At 39.6% G+C, this 17,996-nt stretch overlaps 1 protein-coding gene across 1 annotated transcript in view; it reads right to left on the reverse strand.

The window, feature by feature from the left end:
• Positions 1–17,996, reverse strand: part of KLHL32 (kelch like family member 32) — a 268,165-nt gene that overhangs the window by 115,524 nt on the left and 134,645 nt on the right. The window lies entirely within an intron of this gene.

Here is a 17,996-nt window from a genome sequence, read left to right on the forward strand (position 1 = left end):
GCAATCCCAGCAATTAAGTATGATGAAACATGAAGGTCATTACAGGTTATAAGAAAAGTCAAATTAATTATTAAGACTCACTTTTATCACCAGTGCTCTTTCAAGTGTGATGAACATGGGAGGTTTCATCGCATTAAGCTTTACTAATGAATCTGGGTGTCTCCATACAGAGCTAGTTTCTTACAACGCTAGCATGGCCAAAGAAGAAATAAACATTACTTTAAAATACTGATATCCAGGGCTTCCCTGGTGGCGCAGTGGTTAAGAATCCGCCTGCCAATGCAGGGGACACAGGTTCGAGCCCTGGTCTAGGAAGATCCCACATGCCACAGAGCAACTAAGTCCGTGTGCCACAACTACTAAGCCTGCGCTCTAGAGCCCGCAAGCCACAACCACTGAGCCCGTGAGCTACAACTACTGAAGTCCACGCGCCTAGAGCCCATACTCTACAACAAGAGAAGCCACAACAATGAGAAGCCTGAGCACCGCAATGAAGAGTAGCCCCTGCTCACCGCAACTAAAGAAAGCCCTCGCAGCAATGAAGACCCAACACAGCCAAAAATAAATAAATAAAAATTAAAATAAAATACTGATATCCAAAGATGGATGGCCTCCAGAAGAATGAATAGGGCTGGTGCCAATGTTCATTTGTAGTTGGCTACTACTGTGTCACTGCTGGGTGCTTGAGTAGAGGCAGAAGCAAAGAGCCAAAAGGAATCATCATGCTGTGGTGTAATCCATGCTGAGATAGCGTGGACACAGGATACTGTAGGAGCACTTGGCTAGGGATGCCTCATTTCATTGAAGGAAGCTGTAGAATAATTTTTTACATGAAAAAATACATCATTAATATCCAATTCCAGGTTCATTTGGAGAATTCCTTGCATTTGCTTTACAAGGAGTAGAGGTAAAAGTATGGCTCTAGGGGCCACTGTAGGAATGTAGGCAAGTCACTGACACGTATGTTTTTAGCATCGTATAAAAAAATGAGAGATGATTATTATCTATTTTCTTAAAGTCTTCATAAGGATAAAATGAGATAATCCTGGTAAAATTTTTAGAATAATGCCTGGCGTGTTTCACAGGGTAAAAAATTGTAGCTGCTATTGTTATTATTGTTGTTGTTAATTCCATGAAAAAATAAACCTACTTCGCAAATAATGACCCTATTTCTAGTGTTCACACATTGCCCACTATGTACCAGGTACCATGTGAGGTAATGTCATACATGTTATCTCTCCTTATACTCTTCCCCCACTTCTCACTCCTGCAAGGTAAATATTAACCCCACATGGAAAATGAAGAAGCTGAAGGCAGAGAAATTCACCCTTTCAAACAGCAAATCTTTTCTGAGTGCTACAGTGCTCTAGGCACCTTTCTAGGCACTACGGATATGACCATAAAGAAGACAAGTTTCCTCATCTTATGGCACTTAGAGTCTAGGTTTTGGCCAACCGGGTAGACCGTGGTGCCGTCAACTGACAAGAGTAAAACAAAGGAAGAAACAGGTTTGGAGGGAAGATCAAGAGTTCCATTTCGGGGATATGTTAAGTTTGTGGCTTATTGGATGGCCATTTGTCATCCAAATAGAGATATCAAGTAGACAAAAATATATGAATCTAGTTGGCAAACTCTAAGTAGCAGATCAAAGGCCACACATATTCTTGTGTGGCCTGTGAGCTAAGAATGGTTTAAGATAAAATTTTTACTTGCATTTTTTAAATTTAAATTTAAGTTTTTCATTAATAAACTTGATCTCTTAGAGCACTCTTAGGTCCACAACAAATGGAGCAGAAGGTATAGAGTCCCACATACCTCCTTCCCCTACACATGCATAACCTCCCCCATTATTAACGTCTCCCTCCAGAGTGGTACACTTGTTACAATCGGTGAACCTGTATTAACACATTATTATCACCTGAAGGCCACAGTTTACATTAGGGTTTAATCCTGGTGTTGGGTTTGGATGAATGTATAACAACATGTACCCACCATTATAGTAGCATACCGAGTATTCTCACTGCCCTAAAAATCCTCTGTGCTCCGCCTATTCATCCCTTCCTCTCCCAAGCCCCTAACAACCACTGATCTTTTTCACTGTCTCCATAGTTTTGCTTTTTCCAAGATGTCACATAGTTGGAATCCCAAAGTATGTATCCTTTTCAGGTTGGCTTCTTTCACTTAATGATACGCATTTAAGGTTCCTCCATGTCTTTTCATGGCTTGATAGGTCATCTTTTTAGTGCTGAATCCTATTCCATTGTTTATCACAGTTTATCCATTTGCCTACTTTGTGTGAATGTTAAGTTTTCAACCCCTTTGGGTAAATACCAAGGAGTATGATTGCTAGATTATATGATCAGAATATGCTCAGTTTTGTAAGCTGTGTCTTTTGTGAATATTTTCTCCCAATCTGTGGCTTGATTCCCATTCTCTCGATATTGACTTTTGCAGAGCAGTTTTTAATATGAATGAAATTCACCTTATCAATTATTTTTTTCATGAGTCATCCCTCTGGTGTTGTATCTAAAAAGTCATCACCATACCCAAAGTCATCTAAGTGTTCTCATGTTATCTTCTAAAAGCTTTATAGTTTTGCATTTTACATTTAGGTCTGTGATCCCATTTTGAGTTAATTTTTGTTTAGGGTGTAAGGTCTATGTTTAGACTCATTTTTTTTTTTGCATGTGGATGTTCGGCTGTTCCAGCACCATTTGTTGAAAAGACTATTTTTGCTCCATTGCATTGCCTTTGCTCTTTTGTCAAAAATCAGTTGACTATATCTTTGTAGGTCTATTTCTGGGCTCTCTATTCTGTTCCACTGATCTATTTGTCTATTCTTTCCAGACAATACCACACTGTCTTGATTACTGTAGCTTTATAATAACTCTTGAGGTCAGGTAATGTCAGTCCTCCAACCTTATTCTTCTTCAGTACTGTGTTGGCTCTTCAAGGTCCTTTACCTCTCTCCATAGAACTTTTAGGAACAGTTTTGTCAATAGTCACAAAATAACTTACTGGGATTATGATTAGGATGGCAGTGAATCTACAGATCAAGTAGGAAAGACTGACATATTGATGTTAACAGTATTGAGTCTTCCTATCCATAAACGTGGACTATCTTTCCATTTATTTAGTTCTTTGATTTCTTCTATCAGAGTTTTGTAATTTTCCTCATATAGATCTTGTCCATATTTTGCTAGATTTATTCCTAAGTATTTCATTTTTGGGTGCTAATGTCTAAGAAAGGTTTTAATCTTTTTTTAATAGTTGGGAAAAACCCAAATGATGAATAATATACTGTGATATGTAAAAAAAATATGAAATTCAAATTTATGTATCCATAATAAAGTTTTATTTGAACATAGCCATGCTCATTCATTTACATATTTGTCTCTGGCTGTTTTCATGCTACAACAGCAGAGTTGAGTAGTTGCAACAGAGCTGTATATGGCCTGCAAAGCCTAAATTATTTGCTATCTGACCCTTCACAGAAAAAGTTTGCTGATCCCTAGTCTGGAGTGTAGACGGGGGCTGGCAGTCAACAGCATAAGGTTGTACCATATAACATGGGTCTGGATGACGCTATCCAGGAAGCTGGTTAGACTAAACAGGAGGGTCCTGACACCTGAAGAATTCAGAGCCTACGGAGGGAGAAGCAAGCAAAGACATCTGGAATGGAATGATGGAGAGGGGAGCTGGGGGGCACAGAATAAGAACTCACAGAGTATGGTGTCACAAAATCCAAGAGAGAAAAGGCTTCGATGGAGAGGCAGGTTGACTGTGTTGAATGCAGCTGAGAGGTCACAAGGATATCATTCAATTGGTTTCACAATATCTGTGACTGTCAAGGACAGTTTCAGTGGAATGCTGAAGATGGAAGTCTCCAGATTTGATGAGTGGAAAAGTGAGTAAAAAATGAGGAAAAGTGAGTAAGTTTACACAACTCTTTTCATAAGTTCTGCTGCAAAGGAAAAGTAGAGGAATAAATGGTAGCTGAAGAAGAATAGAAGAAAAAGAAAAGGATTCTGAGAGAACAATAAAGCATGTTTACATACTGGAGGGAATGTTCCAGTGGAGAAGGAGAAACTGATGATAGAAGAGACAGAAATGAAGATTCAGGAGTGATGTCTGAGGGGGAAAAGAGGGAGTAGGATCCAGAGCTTCAGGGGAGAGATTAACCTTTGACAAAGCAAGGTTACTTCTTCCAACAAAATAAGTGCACAGAAACATGGAGGTTTGGAGATTCAATGGTGAAAAGATGAAGATCTTCCTGTCTGTATCTATTTTCTCAGTGGAAGGTGAGTCTCCCTTGCGATATTTGACCAGAGGTAGGGTAATGAGAGGGGAAGGGTTTGAAAAGAGAGGAGAAGAAATGAAAAATTTATCAGGGAGAGGAGGAAAGCAAATTTCTACGGAAACAAATTAGCACTGCCTGGCTAGGATGCGCATCCGTCTGAGATTTGGGAATCATGGATTTGAAGTGATAACAGTAACTTTTCCCAGCAACAACTAGCAGAGTTGATACTTATAGTGGAATTTAGTCAACAGGTCTCCAAAGCTGCCACAGGCTGGAATCAAGCTTGGCTGCCTCTAAGGTCAGTGCCTATACTCTTTGGGCTGTGCCAAACCATTTCTACCCTGACAGATATAGGCTAACACAAGGATGCATGGCTATAATCAGTTTTTCAAGAGATACATCTATTTAATTACCGTATATCCCTGCAAAGTGAAATGCAGGTAGTACTCTACAAAGTATTACAGCTCAATTACTCTTTCTCCTATCTGAACTAGTGTACCTTTTGGAGCACTGAACGTCCTCAGATGCTTCACCATGCTCCATACACAAACAATTCAGGCCCCTGGTAATCCATTTCCAATAAATGCAATGGTGTGTTGACCTGGCATTTCCGTTCACTCTTCAAGCCGCTCTGAGAAAGCATTCACTGCGTGATTTCCATCAATGCAGCCCTAACATCTAGTGAGTCCTTAACACATAGTAGGTGCTCATTAACTACTTGATGAATTAATGGATCTCAACTTGAGAACAAACTACAAATGGATGGTTTTTATGAAGTATACAAAGGAGATAAAATATTCACAAATTAACTTAGGACATTCAGTGCCTTTGAATTAGCCCTTCATTTGAATATTAGCATCATTATTCTACTCAAATGGAATATCGACTTGCAGTATAAATCTTCTCAAAAGTTTTGTTTGGCTAGTTATGCTTTTATCTTGAAATTAACCACAAAGGCCATATATTTTTGCTATCAGGTTGTTTTCGTTTAAAAAAAATCTTACATTTAGAATTGTAAGACGCCCATATATTACTACTCCATAGAAATACTAAACGTTCCCAGCAGAGGGCTCAAGAATTCTTTTTTAAGGAAAGAAGTTTATAAAGTTCATTGTCCAATAGCAGCTCTTGCAAAACTCCTCCAGAAGGCAATCTCACAAAAAATATGTTCTTCCTCTTGATCAAGTAATTCCAGGCCCATGAATTTATTTAAAATAATCCAAATTTTTTAAAAAACTGTATTATAATAAGGCAGCATTGTTTATATACTATGCATTTATGGATAAATATACTTTTATCTATTTCCAGAAAAGACATTGAAGTAAGTTATAATCACAAAAAATCTATATTAAATTACTCAGGATATGGGCAAAGGCCAGGAAAAAGAAGAAAGATAACATATAATGTGTAAGTAAGTGAGAATCTGGGTGAATATGGCTTTTCACTTTCATTCTTCTTTATGTTTGTGTAAACATTTGGGTGATTTTTTCATTTTCAAAAGATGAAAAATAGTAATTTATAAAATTTGCATGCTTCTTAATTTTAGTTCTGAAAATAAGGGTGGAAAAACTTTAGGAAGCAAGTAGAATGGCTTATTTATGGAACAATTTGGGATTCTGCAGACACTCATTTTTGCAGGCAGAACTAATGGGGTGTAGCACCACTTTTTTCATGCCTACAAATAACATTAATGTACCAAAACTTTCAGATAGAGCTCCCAAATATTTTTATTCACTTTATTTATTTACATATACTCATTTTCAGAAGGCTCTGAGGCATCAATGCAAGCATTTAAAAATTAGAAACATAACTCAAGCAAGGAGAAAATAGGAAACAAAAAGTGATACGAGGTCAGGAGAGGAGATATATTATGTATATATATCCTCATAACTATTAAAAGTGGGCTGCAAATATGGCTCTAAGCTTCCTAGCATCTAAACTAAAAAGGAAATGCAGCCTAACAAAAGATGAAAATACTAAAATGAACTCTAGCTTCTCTAGGCCCCGAGATCTAATGGAAATTTTCCTGCAGAAATTAAGACTAACACTGAATGACTTACCTGGTGATACTTTTAATACCGTTGTACGTGTATTTTATAAACTTTGCATAAAAAGTAAAAGTTAATAAAGAGATTCTTCAAAATTCAGACATTCACTTTTCTGATTTTCTCCCTTGATACCTTGATCCAGGTATAAGACTTAGAGTAGATGAGCAGTGGTTTTTAATGCAGACAGGACAACCTTTCAGGGAGCAATTTAGAAACGCATGCAGGTATTTTTGGTTGCCCCAGGACAGGGGGACACTACTGGCCTTTGCTGGGCAGTGGCCAGGCAATGTACAGGACAGCCACCAACTGCAAAGAACTGCCCTAAATCCTGTATATCTGAGTGCCCTGATGTACGTAAGTGAAAAACTTGTTTATAAAACTCTAAGTCTAGAATCTGTTTTACATATAAACACAATTTTTTGTTTGTTTTGTGTCAAGATACACTGAATTTTCCAAGAATGCTAACACAATAGAAACCAAAAGAAGACAACTGTTTTGTTTCGTACGGAATTTTACTAAGAGTTGTTCACTATTTTAGAAAATCATGTCGCCTAGGGCATACCCTTGTGATATCTCAGTTGTCAGCAAAACATCCATGTGTCATTCTGCATCTGTATGCAGCTGTCCCAGCATGATGATTCTACCTATAGCTGTAGACAGGCAACTATTTCATTCTGTCTTCTGAAAAGTTCTGCTCCAGCATGTACATACTGAAATACGTATGATTTCCATTATACTCTCTTTCCTTCTGTGTGTTCTTTATATATGGTTAAGACATTCTTATTAATGTTCAGAGTAATTTGTGTGGGTAAGTTACATTATTAGGAATTTCATTTCAGGATAGTAAAGGTGGCCTTTTTATATTAAGGCCTGATAGATGAGGTTGAGAACCACCAAGCCAGATGGACAGACTGCATATCTTCTGGGAATCCATTATGTGTATAATTTCTCCCAATGAACTTTTTTTTTTTTTTTTTTGCGGTACGCGGGCCTATCACCGCTGTGGCCTCTCCCGTTGCGGAGCGCAGGCTCCGGACGCACAGGCTCAGCGGCCATGGCTCACGGGACCAGCCGCTCTGCGGCATGTGGGATCTTCCCGGACTGGGACACGAACCCGTGTCCCCTGCATCGGCAGACAGACTCTCAACCACTGCGCCACCAGAGAAGCCCTCCCAATGAACTTTTAATGAGAGCTTTATAGCAAACAGGCTGAGGCTGGTGTGTAATCATTCTCTTTTGCTAAATAAGGGGAAAAGTTCATGTCCTTTAAAAAGCCATCAATAGGCTGACATCCTCTTATGAAAACTAAGGAGCTAATCAAGATTCTCTACTAAATAAACTGTTAACCTCCCTCCACTCAGAGATGATTTGATGGAACACCTAAAGGAAGGGTCAGAATTTCCTTAGGAAATGATTCTGAGCACAGCCAACCCTTAGAAATTCCAATGATCAAGAAAGAACACAATTGTAATGATGTCTGATTAGAAATATTCCAAACAGGAGTTGCTGCCCATCCACCATAGCAAAGGAAAAACTCAGATGGACAGGATAAAATTAAAAACGTCTAGCAATGGAACTTTCTGCCAAAACAAAGAGACACAAATGCACAGAAATGCAAAATACACCCTGAGTTAGCTTAGTGGGGTGGACCTACTATTTTGAGTTGCTGTATATTATCTGTTTCTACTTTGGAGGACATCAACTAGAAAAGAAGTGATTGTTTCTTGCCCCACTTATGACAATAAAACCGTTATCAAGAGCATACAGGGAATACTTCTCTTTCACTTCCCTGTCCTGGCAGTAGGGTGGAGGTGGGAGGTAGAAAGTGTGGGAAGGAGAGAGGAGGACCCAAGAGCAACAAATCCAGATCATTTAAATGGAGTTTTATAGAACAAAGACAAGGTTAAAACACAGAGGGGCCACACTCATCCTTGTCATCTATTACCACAGTGTTCTGTACGCATGAGCTCAAGCACCTTGGCCCACAGTGGGTTCCTCAGCACAGAACTGATGCCAAGAAAGATTATAAATGCTGTAAGCATATTGTTCAAACACATTTTGTTTTCAATAAGTGACTGAGTTTCACAGTGTGCCAAAGGAAAATGTCTGTGCTTGAAATGTGGGCTATGACTCAAGCAAAATGCTAGACTAACGCACTGGAGTCTGACTCCATTTTTGATGTGTGACTGCTGACAGCTCTCAAGCCCCACCACTCCCTCTTCCCTGCTTGCCCCACGCCTGGAAGAAAATATACAAGAAAGTCTGAGTCCTCTCACCCTTGATGCTGGTGGAAGCTCAAACCACACGAGCCCCCGCCCGCGTGGACAATGCTCCAGCCCCACCCCCCAACCACAATAAACACCAAAGCCGATCGATCACCCCTAACTGCTCTCTGAAGTCATTTTTGGACCCACTGGGGTCCACCCTTTTATCCCCAGAAAACCTCACTATGTGAGCACTAAACCCTTTCCCATCTTCTTGGTGCACGTGTGGTGTTATCAGTCTCGATATCTGAGTCAAATGTTGGGTGGGTGAGAGGGCCGTTCTGTTTCTGCAGAGTGACTATCAGACAACTAAGAAACCCCAAACTTGCAAATTATTAAGGAAAAGCCAGGAAACACTTTTTTTTTTTAAATCAAAGTATCAGTTTTATTACCAAATGGGAAAGCTGACCGCAGAACTGTGGCCACAGTTATAGGTCCTCACACAGAGACGTTTTAGAGATTGTTATGCTGAGCAGATAGCTTTGTAATGCCTGCAGTACAAACTGTACCCTGAGTCCTTTCTGAGAAGACAGCACACACGGATTTCATGAAGGAGAACTGGCTGGCACGAGGTACAGAATGTCAGAACTGACCCTGCTTTACAGGTAGGGGGCCTCCCATATGACTTCACTTTGCCTGAATCTCTGCTCTCCATGAGGAAGAGACAAGCTTCGGGTCCAGTGGCGTTGTTCGTGGGTCCTCAGCTGAGAAAAGTAAGCTTCTAGGGATCAGTCAGGATCCGGACTTTTAAAATCTCACTTCTCAGTTTTTCACAATAAACGTTTAGGTCTCCAACCCGTCCTTACCACTTTTGGCCACCAAACCATGTCAAGGATTTATCATTTTACTTGACATCTTGAGATGCCATAAAAATTTCATTTGGCATCTGGTTCTTATCTGTCAAGTTTGACACTTTCCAGGAAACGATGCATGGGAACCTGCAACATCTTCACCCCATAACAATAAACAGACATATCTGCTTGCTTGTTTGTTTCAATAATCCACTGATAAAAGAGAAACTACCTCCAAAGACAATACTACAGAGTTTCAAAAGATTCAAGAAAGTGAAAACTCACTGATGGAATTCAAACTTTTTCCCTTCATTTCACTCTTCTCACACTTTCTATGTCAACAATCCAGTTACGGACTCTGGCACAGCTCTGACAAGAATTAACGTAAGAAGAAAATAATCACTTTCTGCACAATTCAAAATATTCTTCCTTGGAATGTGGATTTTAGACTGCGTGCTCTGGAGCCTGGGGCACAGTGCGGGCGCCTCAGGGGCCTCTTACTTGCCAGGCTTCTGTAGGTACTGCCAGGTGAAGAAAGGATTCTGCAGCTAAAATATTTAAACCACATGAATGGTCTTAATGCTGCTCCCAAGAGAAGCATTTAAGAAAAATATCTCCCAGGTTTCTTCCATGTGCTACCATTTAGTTCAACCAGGTTATGTTTATAAGTAAATCTGATGGGGACATTTTCTCATGTAAAGTGAGTGACACATCTATCCCTGAAGGGATGGGTTTATGAGAAGGCAGTTTCAAGTAAGACTCCTGTGACTCTGCTGCCAGGCCTGATGCTGGTCTCTGGAGAAAAGTATTCTAGTTGTAGACAATAAATAGTTTCAGTGATCATCAAAATCTAATGCTACAGTGTCTGCCTTACTAGGGCTATTAAAAAAGTCACGTGAACACATTAGGGAATCAAATGAGAATCAGGAAGAAAACCTTTACTATATAAGAGCATGAAAATTAAGGGAAAATTTGTTTTTTTTTTTAATTTTAACTTAATTTTTATTTTTTATACAGCAGGTTCTTATTAGTTATCATTTTATACATATTAGTGTATATATGTCAATCCCAATCTCCCAAATCATCCTACCCCTCCTTACCCCCCTTAGTGTCCATACATTTGTTCTCTACATCTGTCTCTATTTCTGCATTGCAAACAGGTTCATCTGTACCATTTTTCTAAATTCCATATATATGCGTTAATATACAATATTTGTTTTTCTCTTTCTGACTTACTTCACTCTGTATGACAGTCTCTAGGTCCATCCACGTCTCTACAAATGACCCAGTTTCGTTCCTTTTTATAGCTGAGTAATATTCCATTGTACATATGTGCCACAACTTCTTTATCCATTCATCTGTCGATAGGCATTTAGGTTGCTTCCATGACCTGAGTATTGTAAATAGTGCTGCAAAGAACACTGGGGTGCACATGTCTTTTTGGATTATGGTTTCCGCTGGGTATATGCCCAGTAGTGGGATTGCTGGGTCATGTGGTAATTCTATTTTTTAGTTGTTTAAGGAACCTCCATACTGTTCTCCATAGTGGCTATATCAATTTACATTCCCACCAACAGTGCAAGAGGGTTCCCTTTTCTCCACAACCTCTCCACCATTGTTGTTTGTAGATTTTCTGATGATGCCCATTCTAACTGGTGTGAGGTGATACCTCATTGTGGTTTTGATCTGCATTTCCCTAATAATTAGTGATGCTGAGCAGCTTTTCATGTGCCTCTTGGCCATCTGTATGTCTTCTTTGGAGAAATGTCTATTTAGGTCTTCTGCCCATTTTTGGATTGCGTTGTTTTTTAAATTTTTTTTTTTTTTTTTTTTTTTTTTTGCGGTACGCGGGCCTCTCACTGTTGTGGCCTCTCCCGTTGCGGAGCACAGGCTCCGGACGCACAGGCTCAGCGGACATGGCTCACGGGCCCAGCCGCTCCGTGGCATGTGGGATCCTCCCAGACCGGGGCACGAACCCGTGTCCCCTGCATCGGCAGGCGGACCCTCAACCACTGCGCCACCAGGGAAGCCTGTGTTTTTTTAATATTGAGCAGCATGAGCTGTATATATATTTTGGAGATTAATCCTTTGTCCACTGATTTGTTTGCAAATATTTTCTCCCATTCTGAGGGCTGTCTTTTCATCTTGCTTCTGGTTTCCTATGCTGTGCAAAAGCTTTTAAGTTTCATTAGGTCCCATTTGTTTATTTTTGGTTTTATTTCCATTACTCTAGGAGGTGGATCAAAAAAGATCTTGCTGTGATTTATGTCGAAGAGTGTTCTTCCTATGTTTTCCTCTAAGAGTTTTATAGTGTCTATCTGGCCTTACATTTAGGTCTTTAATCCATTTTAATCCAGTTTGTTTTTGTGTATGGTGTTAGGGAGTGTTCTAATTTCATTCTTTTACATGTAGCTTTGCAGTTTTCCCACTTACTTATTGTTATTCCCACCACTTATTGAAGAGACGGTCTTTTCTCCATTGTATATCCTTGCCTCCTTTGTCATAGATTAGTTGACCATGGGTGCCTGGGTTTATCTCTGGGCTCTCTATCCTGTTCCAGTGATCTACATTTCTGTTTTTGTGCCCGTACCATATTGTCTTGATTACTGTAGTATAGTCTGAAGTCAGGGAGTCTGATTCCTCCAGCTCCGTTTTTTTTCCCTCAAGATTGCTTTGGCTATTCAGAGTCTTTTGTGTCTCCATACAAATTTTAAGATTGTTTGTTCTAGTTCTGTGGACTGAATCTGTAGATTGCTTTGGGTGGTATAGTCATTTTCACAATATTGATTGTTCCAAGAACATGGTATATCTCTCCATCTGTTTGTGTCATTTTTTATGTCTTTCATCAGTGTCTTATAGTTTTCTGAGTACAGGTGTTTTACCACTTTAGGAGGCTTTATTCCTAGGTATTTTATTCTTTTTCTTGCAATGGTGAATGGGATTGTTTCCTTAATTTCTCTTTCTGATCTTTCATCGTTAGTGTATAGGATGCAAGAGATTTCTGTGCATTAATTTTGTATCCTGCTACTTTACCAAATTCACTGATTAGCTCTAGTAGCTTTCTGGTGGCATCTTTAGGATTATCTATGTATAGTATCATGTCATCTGCAAATAGTGACAGTTTTACTTCTTCTTTTTTGATTTGTATTCCTTTTATTTCTTTTTCTTCTCTGATTGCCATGGCTAGGACTTCCAAAACTATGTTGAATAATAGTGGCGAGAGTGGACATCCTTGTCTTGTTCTGATCTTAGAGGAAATGCTTTCAGTTTTTCACCATTAAGAATAATGTTGGCTGTGGGTTTGTCGTATATGGCCTTTATTATGTTGAGGTACGTTCCCTCTATGCCCACTTTCTGGAGAGTTTTTATCATAAATCAGTGTTGAATTTTGTCGAAAGCTTTTTCTGCATCTATTGAGATGATCATATGGTTTTTCTCCTTCAATTTGTTAATATGGTGTATCACATTGATTGATTTGCATACATTGAAGAATCCTTACATCCCTGAGATAAATCCCACTTGGTCATGGTGTATGATAAGAGGCAATTTCTTTTACTTTTCAATTCCCAATTGCATGAGCAGAGTTATACCTAAAAAAAAAAAGTATTTTTCACTTCACAGAGTATCATACTTTTCCAGATTTCCAAAGACTTCAAACTATTAATAGTTACACAAGATATCCTTGTGAAGACTGTACTAAAGCATTCTCTGCATCAGAGGAAGGTAATTAGGATGTGTGTCCCCACAGAGATGGATTCTTCCATGATGTTAAGGAACCGAGGGCTGGAGTTATTGGATATGAAGAGAAAAGCAGGGGAACAACAGATACCAAAGAATCCTTTTTATCTGTCCAGATATGATGTAGCTGGTTCTTGTCAGCTGGCTGACAAGATTTGCAGTACCTGGAGGGGTACTCCTGGGAAATTTCAAAGGAGACTACAAATCTCACTATCGTTTAGTGCATAGTTTCTCTCTTTACTGCGTTTCTGGAATCTCTCCATCAGACTGCAAGGGACAAAACAGGTGGAGAGTTCTCAGGAAAGTAAGAGGAAGCTAGCTGGCTTGAACCCCTTGCTCTACTATATGAAGGCATATAGCACAGTACTTGGCATACAGCCTATCTTCCCCGACATCATGGCAACCAGAGCGCTGAAACAGTGAACTTCATTGTGGTTCTCAGTCCTATTTGCTTTCATTTTGGGTCCTTAGCTACTCAAATTCCTAGAGGTATATCCAAGACCTTTGGGATTGCATGTGTCCTTCCACCTTTTGAGAAGGGCTCTTCTCTCTACGAAAGGGTCTTGGTGTTAAGTGCTCCTCACTCTGGCTGGTTTTCTCAGCAACCCTTGTTGCTCCTGGGTGGCCGACCTCTTGTCCAGTTTGGACAGGGATTCCTCCCCTCAGGCAACATCTCCATTAGAATCCTTTTTCCCCCTTCTTTTTCATGTCTCTTCTACTCAGGACTGGTCTGAAGCACGAATGAATTCCTGGCCAGAGGTGGAAAGCAAGGAGATTGGGGAGGCCATGGTAACAGGGTCCTCTTGCTCACCAGAGTAAGTGAGAGTTGGTTTTCTTAGGTTCACTTTGTCCTTTTCTCCCTAAGGCAGATCTGCCCAGTGACAGTTTACATCATACCCTCTGCTTTGAACCCAGCTCCCAGAGCCAGCCCAGAACAGGGCCTGCAAAGAAGCCTGGCTCCTCTGCCCTCCATGGCCAGTTCCGCTGCACATGGCTGTGCAAGGTCGCCCACGAGGGCTGCAATGCATGTGGGGCTCTGCTCAGGCTGTACCCCAAGCAGTGTGTGCCCACGGGAAGCGCACGCCTCTAATTAGTGTGAAGGCAGAATGTGTGTGTTCCTTGATAAGAAAAGTGCATGTATTTTCAGAGGATGTATTAGCATTAGGAGGAAAATTTGATTTTTCTTTAAAATTTCCTGGATGGAATCTGTGACCAATTTTAAGAAGGCTATGCTTTAGAACAATGTGTAGGAGGAACACACACACACACCTTGTTACACAGTGGCACTCATTCATCACACCTACTCTATACTTCCAATTTCTTTCCCAAAGCAGCAATCATTTTCAGACACTTAAAATACTTGACATTTTATACTATGCTTACTACAACAGACTAAAGGTATAATCAACTGTCAGTAGAAATATCTATAGGTAGATAAATACAATGTTAACTCTGATTTTTACAAATCTACATATATATCAAGGCTAAAGACCATATATCAGCAAATGTCCGCAATAGTAAATAACAATTAAGAAATTGAAGAACTACACTTTTATCCATGTTTCCATATTCTAAACTCTTTGCTTAATGTTAATTTCATTTTCAGAGTAAGAGAAAGCTTTTTTGCATTTCCCAAGTATACCACAATTCTACTTTTTGCCATCATCTATGTTCACATCTCAAAGGGAAAACAGATTTATTATAGTCATTTTGGCGTTTAAGAAACCAAACTGTCATGGATGTCGTCCAAGAAAGACTGTATCAACTTCCACTCTGCAGCAAAGAATAACCACATACAGAGTACAAGTGTAGCAACTCGAAGCCTGCGTGAACTGAGTGTTGGAAGAGCACCCAGGTTGAGAGAACCATCAAAAAGAGTTCACTCTTGGGCTTCGCTGGTGGCGCAGTGGTTGAGAGTCCACCTGCCGATGCAGGGGACACGGGTTCGTGCCCCCGTCCGGGAAGATCCCACATGCCGCGGAGCGGCTGGGCCCGTGAGCCATGGCCGCTGAGCCTGCGCGTCCGGAGCCTGTGCTCCGCAACGGGAGAGGCCACAGCAGTGAGAGGCCCACGTACCGCAAAAAAAAAAAAAAAAAAAAAGAGTTCACTCTCTAAAATGTCCAAACACTTCGCTGCCTCCTTCAATAAAGTATAACAAATATGACTTAACCCTTTCTTAATGACATAGAACATTAAGAAGGGGTTAAGAATGAACAATGGATTTGAAATTAAGAGGACTGGGTTTGACTCACTGGGTCGACATGCCCTGGGACACTGATCTTGGTCATTCACTGCACCTTCCGGGGCTTGTCATCTTTAAGAGAGGATCACCGAATTCCTCAGAGCTGTCTAGAAGATTAGGCTACACAGCACACGTGAAGTGCCTAGGGCAGTGCCCCGGTTCTTGCAGAGGGTGCTCCATGAAATGCCAGCCCACTTCTTTACCCCTCTGTGCACAATCTGAACAGATGAGTTGCTGCTGTATGTGCTGCAGGGCTGTCACCCCTGTGTGGAGGCACATGTCAAGAGTGGGTCACTGGGCAGAATAAATGCAACTCTACGTCTTGCCCTAGAGTTTTTTTTTAAGCACTTACATTGGATATATGTGTGAGTGTGTGGTGTGTGTATAAAAATGTATTCTTATTTGGTTTCCTTTTTCTCATAAAAGTGAAATATGAGCATATGACTCCCAGACAATAGGATATGGCTGTCTTTCTGCAAACTTCTTCCTTCTTCCCAAGCCGTCTCCTCACCCTTCAGAAAGTCAGCTCCCCAATGCCGTTATGCTATCTTCAGCTCACGTTTCATAGATCCTTTGTGCCACAGATACTTCATATACATATACATATACATATGTGTGTGTGTGTGTGTGTGTATATATATATATATATATATATATATATCATTAAGAGCAACTTTATTCATAATCACCAAAAACTGGAAGCAACCAAGATGCCCTTCATATATCCACACAATAGAAGGTACTCAGCAATAAAAATGATCTATCAAGTCACAAAAGACATGGAGGAACCTTAAATGCATATTGCTAAGTAAAAGAAGCCAGAAAAAGTCTACATACTACATGATTCCAAGTATATGACATTTTGAAAAAGGCAAAACTATAGAGACAGTAAAAAGATCAGTTAGTAGTTGTCAAGGGGAGAGGGGGAGAGATGAACAGGTGAGGCAAAGGAGACTTTCAGGGAGAGGAAACATATATATAAATTTATTTTTTTATATATATATATATGTTTACATATACAGACGTTTATACATATATACATGTAAACTTAGCCATTGTGAAAGAAACCACAGAACAATCAAGGCCAACAATAAGGCAGCCACTTATATCTGAGTGTGTGTATTACCTCAGCGTTCACAGCAATTTCTGTGCTCTTTTGTTTACCAGTGATTTAAACACGCTTTGCAGTCTATAGCCTCTAAGCTTAAACCATTTCATTGTTAATGCATCTAAGTATAGAAACTACTTATTTGGGTAGCTTTATCAAAAAACAACATTTACTATTGCATCCCCATTGCACACCAGTGAAGTGTAAGCTATGGGTTATCAATCGTACTTTAGAGATGGGCAAATGCAGGTATAGCTGTAATTCAGGTGTGAAGAAAGAAATATACACAAGACACAATTTATAGCTGATGTCTTTCTTTACATCTGTAAGCCAAAAAGCATACAACACATTATTCACTCACCTCACTAGGAATATGTTTTGGCAACTCTGTGAACAATAACTGTGTGTGTTAATTTCCTAAGGCATGATATTTGGTTGGGCTGACCCTCAATTTGTGATCCCTCCCCCTTCTATTTTCCTTTGTACCTGCTACTTGACGGATGACTTTTTCCTTTCTATCACTATTTTCATTTCAGCTGCCAGCATTGCCTCAGTTATCCTGTGAAACATATCTCAAACTCTACCAGCTATAGAAAAGAGAATGGATAATATCATACACTTTAATAAGCCTCTAAAGAAAAATATTTAGTAAAAAGGTGAACTCCCAACATTCTTCAAGACCCAAATACCACGTTCTCTGTAAAGATTTGCACTGATCGCCCCAGTTAACCACACCCTCCTTTTTGCTCCCACTATGTCTTATATTCTGCTTCTATTATACCTCCCATCACAGTGAGGACATGGAATTATGTATATAACTCTCTCCCACCAGGATGTGAGCCTGCCAAGAGAAGAAACCCTTATTTTAGCCCAGCAGACACTGAACATAAGTTGGATGAAATGGAATTGAAGAACAAAACTCTGTAAAAGAAGATAAACCTCTAGTCGGTATCTGGTTTGATGTAGTTGAGTAGTTCTCAAATGAAAACAGCGGGTGAGGAGGGTGGGCAAAATGGGTGATGGGTGAAGTTATTTATATTATAACTGAAAGGTACAAACTTTCGGTTATAAGATAAATAAGTCCTGGGAATGTAATGTATAGCGTGGCAACTATAGTTAACAATACTGTATTGTATTTTTGAAAGGCACTAAGACAGTAGATTTTAAAAGTCCTCATGACACAGAAAATTTGTAACTATATGTGGTGATGGATGTTAACTTATTATAGCAATCATTTTGCAATATATACATATTTCAAATCACTGTGTTGTACCTAAAACTAATAGAATGTTACATGTCAATCATATTTCAGTGAAAAAGTAATTCTAAAAGGAAGGGTTTTGTGTATTCTAATAATTGTTGCACTAACATGAAATTAGATACGAACCGTGAAGCTTCAGATTTGGATTTATATTGTCTTTATGAAGTTTTGTTTTGATTTGCTATGATAGTCATACACTGACATGGCTTTTGTATTCTACTAGTTGTCACTATTATTCTTTCAT

Source organism: Aethalodelphis obliquidens, unplaced genomic scaffold (genome assembly GCF_003676395.1).
Source record: "Aethalodelphis obliquidens isolate GAN/ISIS:26980383/991018 unplaced genomic scaffold, ASM367639v1 scaffold3, whole genome shotgun sequence".
Taxonomy (NCBI): domain Eukaryota; kingdom Metazoa; phylum Chordata; class Mammalia; order Artiodactyla; family Delphinidae; genus Aethalodelphis; species Aethalodelphis obliquidens.